Source organism: Sapajus apella, unplaced genomic scaffold (genome assembly GCF_009761245.1).
Source record: "Sapajus apella isolate SASKATOON/1434 unplaced genomic scaffold, GSC_monkey_1.0 scaffold243, whole genome shotgun sequence".
NCBI lineage: Eukaryota > Metazoa > Chordata > Mammalia > Primates > Cebidae > Sapajus > Sapajus apella.
The window spans coordinates 4,497-14,516 of record NW_022437183.1 but is presented as its reverse complement, the minus strand read 5'-3'; the positions used below and the strand labels follow the sequence as shown (position 1 = coordinate 14,516).

General features: G+C 44.1%; 2 pseudogenes; both read right to left on the bottom strand.

Annotated features, from left to right (window-relative positions):
• Positions 1–2,356: 2,356 nt before the first annotated feature.
• On the bottom strand, positions 2,357–2,673 carry LOC116545044 (annotated as a pseudogene).
• Positions 2,674–4,260: 1,587 nt separating this feature from the next.
• On the bottom strand, positions 4,261–9,672 carry LOC116545039 (annotated as a pseudogene).
• Between the last annotated feature and the right edge of the window lie 348 nt (positions 9,673–10,020).

The window sequence follows — 10,020 nt, the reverse complement described above, 5'->3', positions numbered from 1 at the left end:
AGGCTGGAGTGCAATGGCGCGATCTTGGCTCACCGCAACCTCCGCCTCCTGGGTTCAGGCAATTCTCCTGCCTCAGCCTCCTGAGCAGCTGGGACTACAGGCACGCGCCACCATGCTCAGCTAATTTTTTGTATTTTTAGTAGAGACGGGGTTTCACCATGTTGACCAGGATGGTCTCGATCTCATGACCTCATGATCCACCCGCCTCGGCCTCCCAAAGTGCTGGGATTACAGGCTTGAGCCACCGCGCCCGGCCCTTCTTTCTTCTTTCTTTTGACAGAGTCTTGCTCTGTCACCCAGGCTTGAGTGCAGTGGCATGATCTCGGCTCACTCCAGCCTTTGACTCCTGGGTTCCAGTGATTCTTCTGTGTCAGCCTCCTGGGAAGCTGGGATTACAGGTGCATGCCACTATGTCCAGCTAATTTTTGCATTTTTAGTATAGACAGCGTTTTGCCATGTTGGTCAGGCTGGTCTTGAACCCCTGACCTCAGGTGATCCACCCACCTCAGCTCCCAGGGTGCTGGGATTCCAGGCATGGGCCACTGTGCCTGGTCCTTGGCCTATTTTTCTCATCTTTTTTGGCTAATCATCATAAAATGGCTGCCTCAGTTCCACCCATCACATTCGAGTTTAAGGAACGTATAAGTGAGACCAACAAGCGCAGGCAGCATTTCTCTTGTCATGATCCCTTTCATTTGAAAACAAAACGTCTTCCCCAAAAGCACTAAAGGAAACTTACGTCTAATTGGCCAAACTAAGTCACATTCTATTTTCAAGGAAGGCTGGGAAAGAGTATTTGGTTTTCCAACCTCTTCAGGAGGTGGTTACTGGGGAGAAGAAAATTGGGGGTAACTTGTGAATAATCACCTCATGTCTTCCACCCACATCCCCCTTTGGGACTTTGGCATAGAAAGGGGAACTTGGAAACCATTGCTTGACCACTGCTTCCCCGAGGAGCATGGACAATGGGGAAGGATGCAAGGTCTGAATCCCTCATGGGGATACTGTAAGGATCAAAGGAGATTATTTACATAAGCACTTAGCACTATGCTGGCACAGAGTAAGCACCTAATAGAAGTTTGCTATTGCTATTCTTTTTATTGATACTATTGTTATTATCATTGATGCTGCTCTTTTCTCCTTTCTTAACTCCTCCAGGCCAGAAGAGCCAGGCTTTCCACTTCTCTGACAGAAAATTCCCCTACTTCATATCCTTTTTCTGTTGCAACAGCAAAACTCCATCATCAAGTCAGGCTTGCTTTTGAGTCCTATATAAAGCTTAAGTAGGGTGAACACACAATTTATTATACATACTGGAACACTTCAGAGAAAAAACAAGAATACTTTTTGGTGAAATCATGGGAGTTCAAGACAGACAAAAAAATTTTAAAAAGAACACAGTTTGAGCAATACCTTTGTTGAGATGAAATTCACATACCATACAATCCACCTTGCACCCCAGCAATTTTGAACACATTCACAATTGTTCAACTATTGCCACAATCAGTTTAGAACACTCAATCCCTCCCAGAGGGACACTCTGAATCCTTTAAATATAACCCTGCTATTCTCCATCCTCCCCAGCCCTAGGCACTCACTAATCTACTTTCTGTCTTTATATTTTGGCCTATTCTGGACATTTCATGTAAATGGAATCATGTAATGTGTGGTCTTTCGTGCTGCTTTCTTTCACTTAGCATCACGTTTATAAAGTTCACCCATATGATAGCATGTATCAGTACTTCTTTCCTTTTTATTGCTGAATAATGCTCTATTGTATAGACAGACCACATTTTCCTGTTTGTTCATGGACATCTGTTTTGATTTCACCCTTTGGCTATTGTGAATAATGCTGCGATGAACAATTTTGTGCAAGTATGTGTTTTTGCATCTCTTTTTAATTCTCTTGAGTGTATGCCTGGGAATAGAATTACTGGGTTAAATGCAACTGCATGTCTAACCTTTGAAAGAACTGCCATACAGTTCTGATACCTACACCTTCCCATCAACACAGGCTATTATCTTTTTGACTGTAGTCTTTCCAGTGAGTGTGAAGTGGTAGCTCATTGTGATTTTGATTTGCCTTTCCCTAATTTCCTGAATGCCTGATGATATTGAACATCTTTTCTTTTCTTTTTTGAGATGTAGCTTCTCTCTTATTGCCCAGGCTGGAGTGCAGTGGCGTGATCTCGGCTCACTGCAACCTCTGCCTCCCAGGTTCAAGCAATTCTGCTGCCTCAGCCTCCTGATTAGCTGGGATTACAGGTGCCAGCCACCAGGCCTGGCTAATTTTTGTATTTTTTTTTCTCTGTCAAAGTGTTTTTTTTATTTCAGGGAGAGGGCAGGGGATGGGGGCTCAGTCTTTCTTGGCAGCAGCTTTCCTCATAACTGCAAGGATGTTGCTCAGCTCCTCCCGCTTCCTCTCGATGCGGATGTGTGTCCTCACCCTTTTATTGATAAAGTTGAGTGCCCGTTTGTCCTTGGAGACCTTCAGTAACTCCATCGCACGCTGCTCATATGGGGCAAAGCCACACACCTCCCGGATCATGTCCCACACGAACCTGGCATGTTTGGTCAGATACCCGCAGCGGCGGCTGTGCCTGGGCTTGCTCACATTCTTGGTCACCTGTGGCCCTTGTTGAGGCCCACGGCCATAGGGTAGCGAAGAGCCATGGCTGCTGCTCTCCAATGCCGGCCGTGGCAGAAGCTAATTTTTGTATTTTTTAAATAAAGATGGAGTGTCACCATGTTGGCCAGGTTGGTCAAGAAATTGTGATCTCAAGTGATCCGCCTGCCTCAGCCTCCCAAAACGCTGGGATTATAGGCATGAGCCACCACAGTGGGCCATTGAACATCTTTTCATGTGCTTATTGGCCAGTAGAAGACCCTTAAAAAACTTTTAAGTTTGATCTAGTTTCACATGTACAGAGAAGTTATAGAATAGTTTAAACAAAAAACCTATGTACCTTCACTCAGATTCACCAGCTGTTAACGATTTGTTCCATTTGAGCTGTCATTTCCCCCTCACCTGTTTCTCCCTCTCTCTCTCTCTCTCTCTCTTTTTTTTTTTTTAAGAAACAGCCTTGCTCTGTTACTCAGGCTGGAGTGCAATGGCGCAACCTCTGCTCAGTGTGGCCCTGACCTCCTGGGCTCAAGCGATCCTCCTGCCTCAGCCCCCAAGTAGCTGGGACTATAGATACGTGCCACCACGCCTGGCTAATTTTTGTATTTTTTGTAGGAATGGGCTTTTGCCGTGTTTCCCAGGCTGGTCTTGAACTCCTGAGCTCAGGCAATCCACTTGCCTCGGCCTCCCAAAGTGCTAGGATTACAGGCCTGAGTCAATGCACCCAGCCTAGGTCATTGCTTTCAGAATCACTGCAGGAAGCGCCCTCCCTCAGCCCAGGGGCACCGAGGGGAGAGGAGGGTGGGAGGACAGGGCAGACCTTCCTGACTAATCCTGTGGACACCAGCCCATTACTGTGCACTTAGTCTGTGGGAAATAAACACAGGACTTCATGTTTATCTACCTGAAATATTATCCTTATTTATCTACCTTCATCGCTCCTCCTTTGAATATAGAACAAATTAAATATTGATCTGCCTGAATTCCTCCTCCTTTTGACTGTAGGACAAACTAAATATTGATCTGCCTTAGTCCCTCCTCCTTTTGACTTTGAGACAAATCAGATAAAGAAATGTCTTTATTGACTTTTTACTTTATTTTTCTGGTAGTGTGGCAGGTGGGAAGGTAAAGATGCCTGGAGAAGGCACTAGAGAGCTAGATCCTATGACGCTGCGTGCTCAGCCAAGGGAGGAACCGGACTTTGTGAGCATGGAACAAAAGGGTTAACCCGGGAGAAAGGAGGCTGTGTCTGCACCCCAGGTATGTTTATGGGACAGCAAATACAACAAGCAGAAGCTGTTGTCTGGCAGAGAAAGTTTCCTTTTTTGGGGGAGGGATCGGAGTCTCACTGTATCACCCAGGCTGGAGTGCAATGGTGCCATCTAGGCTCAATGCAACCTCTGCCTCCCGGGTTCAAGCAGTTCTGCTGCCTCAGCCTCCCAAATAGCTGGGATTACAAGTGCCGGCCACCACACTTTTTTTTGTATTTAGTAAAGAAGGGGTCTCACTATGTTGGTTGGGCTGGTCTCCACCTCCTGACCTCAGGTGATCCATCTCCCTCGGCCTCCCAAATTGCTGGGATTACAGGCGTGAGCCACTGTGCCCGTCCCAGAAAGTTTTCTTTCTTTCTTTTTTAATGGAGAAAAGATATACATATCTTTAGAATTATGCAGCTGGACTCAGTTTAGATGATTCCAATTTTGTTGGCAACATCCAAAGCATGGGAATCAGGAGCCAGTTGAACATATGCCTTCTTCTCTCCATCAGGCCGAATCGGGGGGTTGACCTTGGCCACATCCATGCCGTAGAGCTTCTTCACAGCCTGTTTGATCTGGTGCTTGTTAGCCTAACATCGACAGTGAACACAAGCGTGTTGTCTTCTAGCGTCTTCATGGCTGATCAGTGGTCAGCAGAAAAGGGGAAACTTGATGATAGCATAGTGGTCAAGCTTGTTTCTCCTGGGGGTGCTCTTCCGAGGATATCTGGGCTGCCTCTGGAGTCGCAGTGTCTTGGGCCTTGGGAAGGTGAGTTGATGTGTGGACCTTCTTTTTTTTGTGTGTGTGTGGCTGTGGACACCTTTCAACACTGCCTTCTTGGCCTTTAAAGCCTTGGCTTTGGGCTGGGTGCGGTGGCTCACACTTGTAACCCAAGCATTTTGGGAGGCTGAGGTGCGCAGATCACGAGGTCAAGAGATCGAGACCCATCTTGGCCAACATGGTGAAACCCCACCTCCACTAAAAATACAAAAATTAGCTGGGCATGGTGGTGCACGCCTGTAGTCCCAGCTACTCAGGAGGCTGAGGCAGGAGAATCACTTGAACCCGAGGGGCGGAGGTTGCAGTTAACCGAGATCTCACCACTGCACTCCAGCGTGGTCATAGGGAGGCTCTATCTCAAAAAAAAAAAAAAAAAAAAAAATGGAAGGGCAGGAGCTTCCAGCTTCCTTCTTGGCTTCCGGCGCCATCTTGTGAATAGAGAAAGTTTCCTTTCTAATGCCATTTTCACTTCTGAATTTTGGGGATCGTTCTTGGTGTCCACCCCAGACTTCAGGAGTGTGGGCTGGATCTTAGGGATGGTGATGTTTTCATTTCCCTGTGGTGAGATCTGGAGCATGACTTTAAACAGTGTGAGGGAAGGAGATCTCCAGGCACTTGAACAGAATGATGAAGCAGGATGGGAATTGCGAAGAAATATGATTTTGAAAAAAGGAGAACTAGATTTGAGTTCATAATTAAACTATGCACCTCAAAGGTCATTCAGCATGCCCATCTGCACAATGGGTATAATCGCCCTACAGAACTAAATCAAAAAGACAATGGAGAGGAAGCTATAACGCACTGAACATGTTTAACTCGTTGTTATCTAAGTTAATCAAAGGCTTCACAGGCTTGAATTTGTCTCCCAAGTTCTCTTTCTGTACTTGAAATTCTGCCTTAGGTTGCTTAAAACTTAGGAAAGAGAATATCACTTCCCCCACCTGCCTTCTTGAGTACACTTGCCTACACAAAGATGCACATCCCTGTTTGTGTGTGTGTGTGTGTCCATTTGCTTTGACATTCTTGTGAAAGTCAAAGTTTCCCAGCTGTTGACATACACACGTTTGTTTGGTGCAAGTTGCCAGACACATCCCTTAGAGAGGCCCTTTGATACTCTGGGAAAGACATCGGACTTAGGGTCAGAACGAAAGGAAAGACATGTGATGTGTATAGGGTGCAATGAGTTGGAGTTTTACCTGTATTGTTTTAACTTCAACAAGCCTGAGGACTAGCCACAAATGTACTCAGTTTACAGATGAGGAAACAGGTCCAAAAAGGCTGTTACCCATCATAGGTCGTATGTGGCAGAGCCAAGATTTGAGCCCAGTTATTTCTGATGAACTTAGCCTGTGCTCTTTAAACTTCTGAATGCTGACCATTGACGAGATCTAAACTTAGATAAATTGCATTTTCTCTCCAAGACTATTTACTTATCAATAAAATAACACCAGCCTTACCAATCTATTGTTTTGATACAAGACTCAAATATGCCAGATATATGTGAAGGCAACCTACAAGCTCTCTAGTCATACTCACCTAAAAGATTCCCAGGATCTAATAGGCTCAAAGAAACCTCTTCTAGAAATATAAAATAGAATACTGGATTATGCAGAAATTCATTATTAATTTTTTAAATTCATCCTTTCATTCAGCAAACATTTATCTGTTGTTGACTTTATGCAGCATGGCCTTTTAAGGATTGGAGGACAGGTGAAGAACTCGGATGCCAGAATGCATCCTCCTGCTGCTGAGGTCAGTACACATTTTCATTTTAAAACACCTTGTCCAGCCAAGCATGGTGGATCATGCCTGTAATCTCAACATTGAAAGACCAAGGTGGGAGGATTGCTTCAGTCCAGGAGTTCAAGACCAGCCTGGGCAACATAGAAAGACCCCCTCTCTCTAAATAAACAAATAAAATAAAAGCTCTGTCTTTGAAAATAAAACTCTTTAAGAAAGGTTTAATGGACTGGGTGTAGTAGCTCATGCCTCCAATCCAGCACTTTGGGAGGCTGAAGCAGGAGGGTCAGTTTAACCCAGAAGTTCAAGACCAGCCTGGGCAACATATTGTTGTGGGAAATCAGGGAACCGGAGAGACCAGTGAGGTTACAGGAGGATTTTATTTAAAGTGTACACTGGCTCAGTGGATTTGCATTCAAGGTACTGAGTGCAGGACGAAGAGTCCCAGTGCCTTTTGTGCATTTTAGGGAGTGAAAAGAAGTTAGCTTACAGAGTCGAGAACAAAAGTAATCAATACAGTGACAGGCTTACATATAACTTTTGGTATGCGGGCCAGGTGGCCTTATTTTGAGCCCAGTCGGGTCCAGATCAGTCCTGCAGGGCTCTGTACTGATCTCTTTTTTGATGTTTGTAATATTAATTGGTTTGCACATTTTTTATGGTCTTCACTGTGTTATTTAGATACAAAACAGGCAAGTAATACATGGGAAACAGATATCCATAAATTTTTAGACTTATTTATACTATGAAGGTAAGGATTAGGGAGAAAATTTGTTTCCCTCCAGATGGTGAGGGAGTATTGGGAAAGTCTTTAGAGCACATTTTCTTGAGTTCTGGCTTCTGAGATAACATTATCAAGGTTTCTCCTAGAGCCTGAACTAGTTGACTGCCCCCAGTCTAACACAGACAGCCTGTTTCTTTACTTTGTATGATTTTATCCTTTTTCTTTACTTTCTACCTCATTCCTTTCTTTGATACTTTCTATGAGTACAACTCAATTGAAAGCATCACTATTATTTAGTTTTTCACGAGGCGGGTTTTTTGTTGTTGGCAAAGATTGATACTTTGTTAGAGTCATTAGTTGGGTTGTGGTTGTTTTGTTTACTAAAACTTTTATTGTAGACTGAATATTCTTAATAATAAGGGGCAAGAGATAAGGGAGTATTAAGCAGCTTTTTAGTATTGTTAGCATCATGTCTATTACTGTTTTAAGACCACTAAAGGATGAGAACTAACTTTTACAAAGGGAATCTGGAGACTATCTGGGTTTCCAAGTTTGAACTGGGATATGAGCTAGTTTTTGTATTAATTATGAATAATTTTTAGGAAGGCCTGGTTTACAGGGTACTTTATATTCACTCTTTCCCAACTGTCAATTCCCTGAACCTTCACAACAGCCCTGAGAGGTAAGCAGGCTGGTCCTACTATTTCCCTACCTCCGATGATGACCTGACATCTGCCTGCTCTCATTCTTCATCTGTCCTTTGTCCTGCTTCTGAGACTGTGGTGGCGTCCCTCTGACAGTGTATGGGACTCTACACTTAGTAGCAAATCATTTGACTTCCTCAGTCTCAGTCCTTTGTCTAAAATCAGAGCACAGGTTCCTTTCAGGGCCACTCTGGCCCTGAGATGCTACGATTACAACGGTTTCTGTTTAACAGATTAATATGGTTTGGTACAGTGAAATGTTTTAAAGGCTTATTGTAAAATTGTGGCAAAAACAAAAGCTAGACATAAGAAGCATAACATAAACAGATACACATAATGGTTTTTCTGCAGCACTTGTGTCCCATGGAAGGCAGCAATCTATGTTCATTTGATTAAAAGACCAGCCATTTATCAATTTAGAAAAGACGGCTCCTGTGGGGCATGGAAATGTGTATTTTCTGAACATAAGTCTGGGTTGAGACTAAAAGGAAGGACTTGCTGTGCCATCAGAGGATAGTCAATGACAGGCGGGGCATGGTAGCTCACATCTGCAATGCCAGTACTTTAGGAGGCCAAGGCAGGTGGATCACCTGAGGTCAGAAGTTTGAGACCAGCCTTGACAACATGGCAAAATCCCATCTCTACTAAAAATACAAAATGTAGCCAGATGTGGTGGTGCATGCTGGTAATTCAAGCTACTTAGGAGGCTGAAGAAGGAGAATCGCTTGAACCTGGGAGGTGGAGGTTGCACTGAGCCAAGATGGCACCACTGCACTCCAGCCTGGAGGACAGGAGCAAGACTCCATCTCAAATAATAATAATAATAATTAAAATTTGAAAAAGAAGTTAGTCAATGACAAAGAATGTTTGTCAGACAAATGCATGAAACAAAACTTCTGCACATGCCAACATTTGACCCATCTTTTCTCAAAGGCCCATCTGTGATCACAAGACAGAAACTACAGGGAGTGAGGTTGGAGATCATCAGGAGAAAAGGTACCTCTCCAGCAGATATGATGGGATGTCAGGAGGTGTCATAAAATGTGAAGTTGAACCTACATCTGAGAAGAAATGAGCAAGTAAAGTCTCCATGCAATGAGAACAACCAACTATAGAAGTGTCCTAAGAAAGGACACCAGGGAAAATTATCTCCAAATATGTTGGGTTTACTTGAGAGTAGAAATAAGAACCATAATCTGGAGTACAGGAAAGGACAAGCGACCAGTGCATTCGGAGAGGGAAGGGTAAAAGAGAGCATTTACTGGCAAGAAATCAATTTACACAAACTGCTCAGAGACAGAGTTCATTGGTTCTAGAGATTCAAAGTTAGAGAGCTGTCAGTGCACTGGCGGGATTGCAGTTACTGAGCAAGTGTTCTTCTGAGACCATCTTATCTAAAGTTCAGGAGCTGTAAAGAATGCCTAGTGATAAGCCTTCTCAAAGCAGGAGAGGTATGAAATGTTTCTAGAGGCTTATTGGAAACAGTTCTTAGCTCAGACATGTGAGCATGAGCTTCCTCTCCTTTGGGCCTTCCTGGCCCTATTTTGTCTGGGTTGGATGAAAGTTGATTTCATCCTGGTTCACAGAAGGTAGCGACTCCCCCCTGCCCTCCTTCCCAGAATCACTAGCTGCTGACCACAGGATGGCAAGAGCGTCTCCAGGGAAGTGTGACCTCAGTTTGTGGCTTGTGGAAGTGAAACCGGTGTGAAGGCAGATGGCACGTTGCAGAGATGACAGAACTGAGCAGAGCATTGCTAAGGTTTCCAGAATAGAGGAGGCCTTGGTCATCAGAGTCTCAGGGGAGAGGGATGCAGAACACTGCTGTAGCTTGGCGGTAGCAGCCATTATCAAACATGACAATGATGGAGTTCAGAACAGGCCACCCAAAATATGACACTTTGGCATAAGGATTATTGTGAGCTAAAGGTATTAAAAAAAAAAAAGGAAGAAAGAATGGTGCTCTGACCCTCCCCTTTTATTTTTGAAAGCAGAAATTAAAACCCCCTTATGCAAGATGTCCTCTCTATACTGAAGAAAACTAACTTTGTCATCCTCAGGAATGGAAAGTTGAAGCCCAGAGAAATCTGTGCAAACAAACATTGTTAAACTAACCCTTATCTTCCTAATTAGTTCTGTACTCAATGAGTATTTGTTAGACTGGACTATGGTGCTGGCACTTCTCTGTGAGTCAAG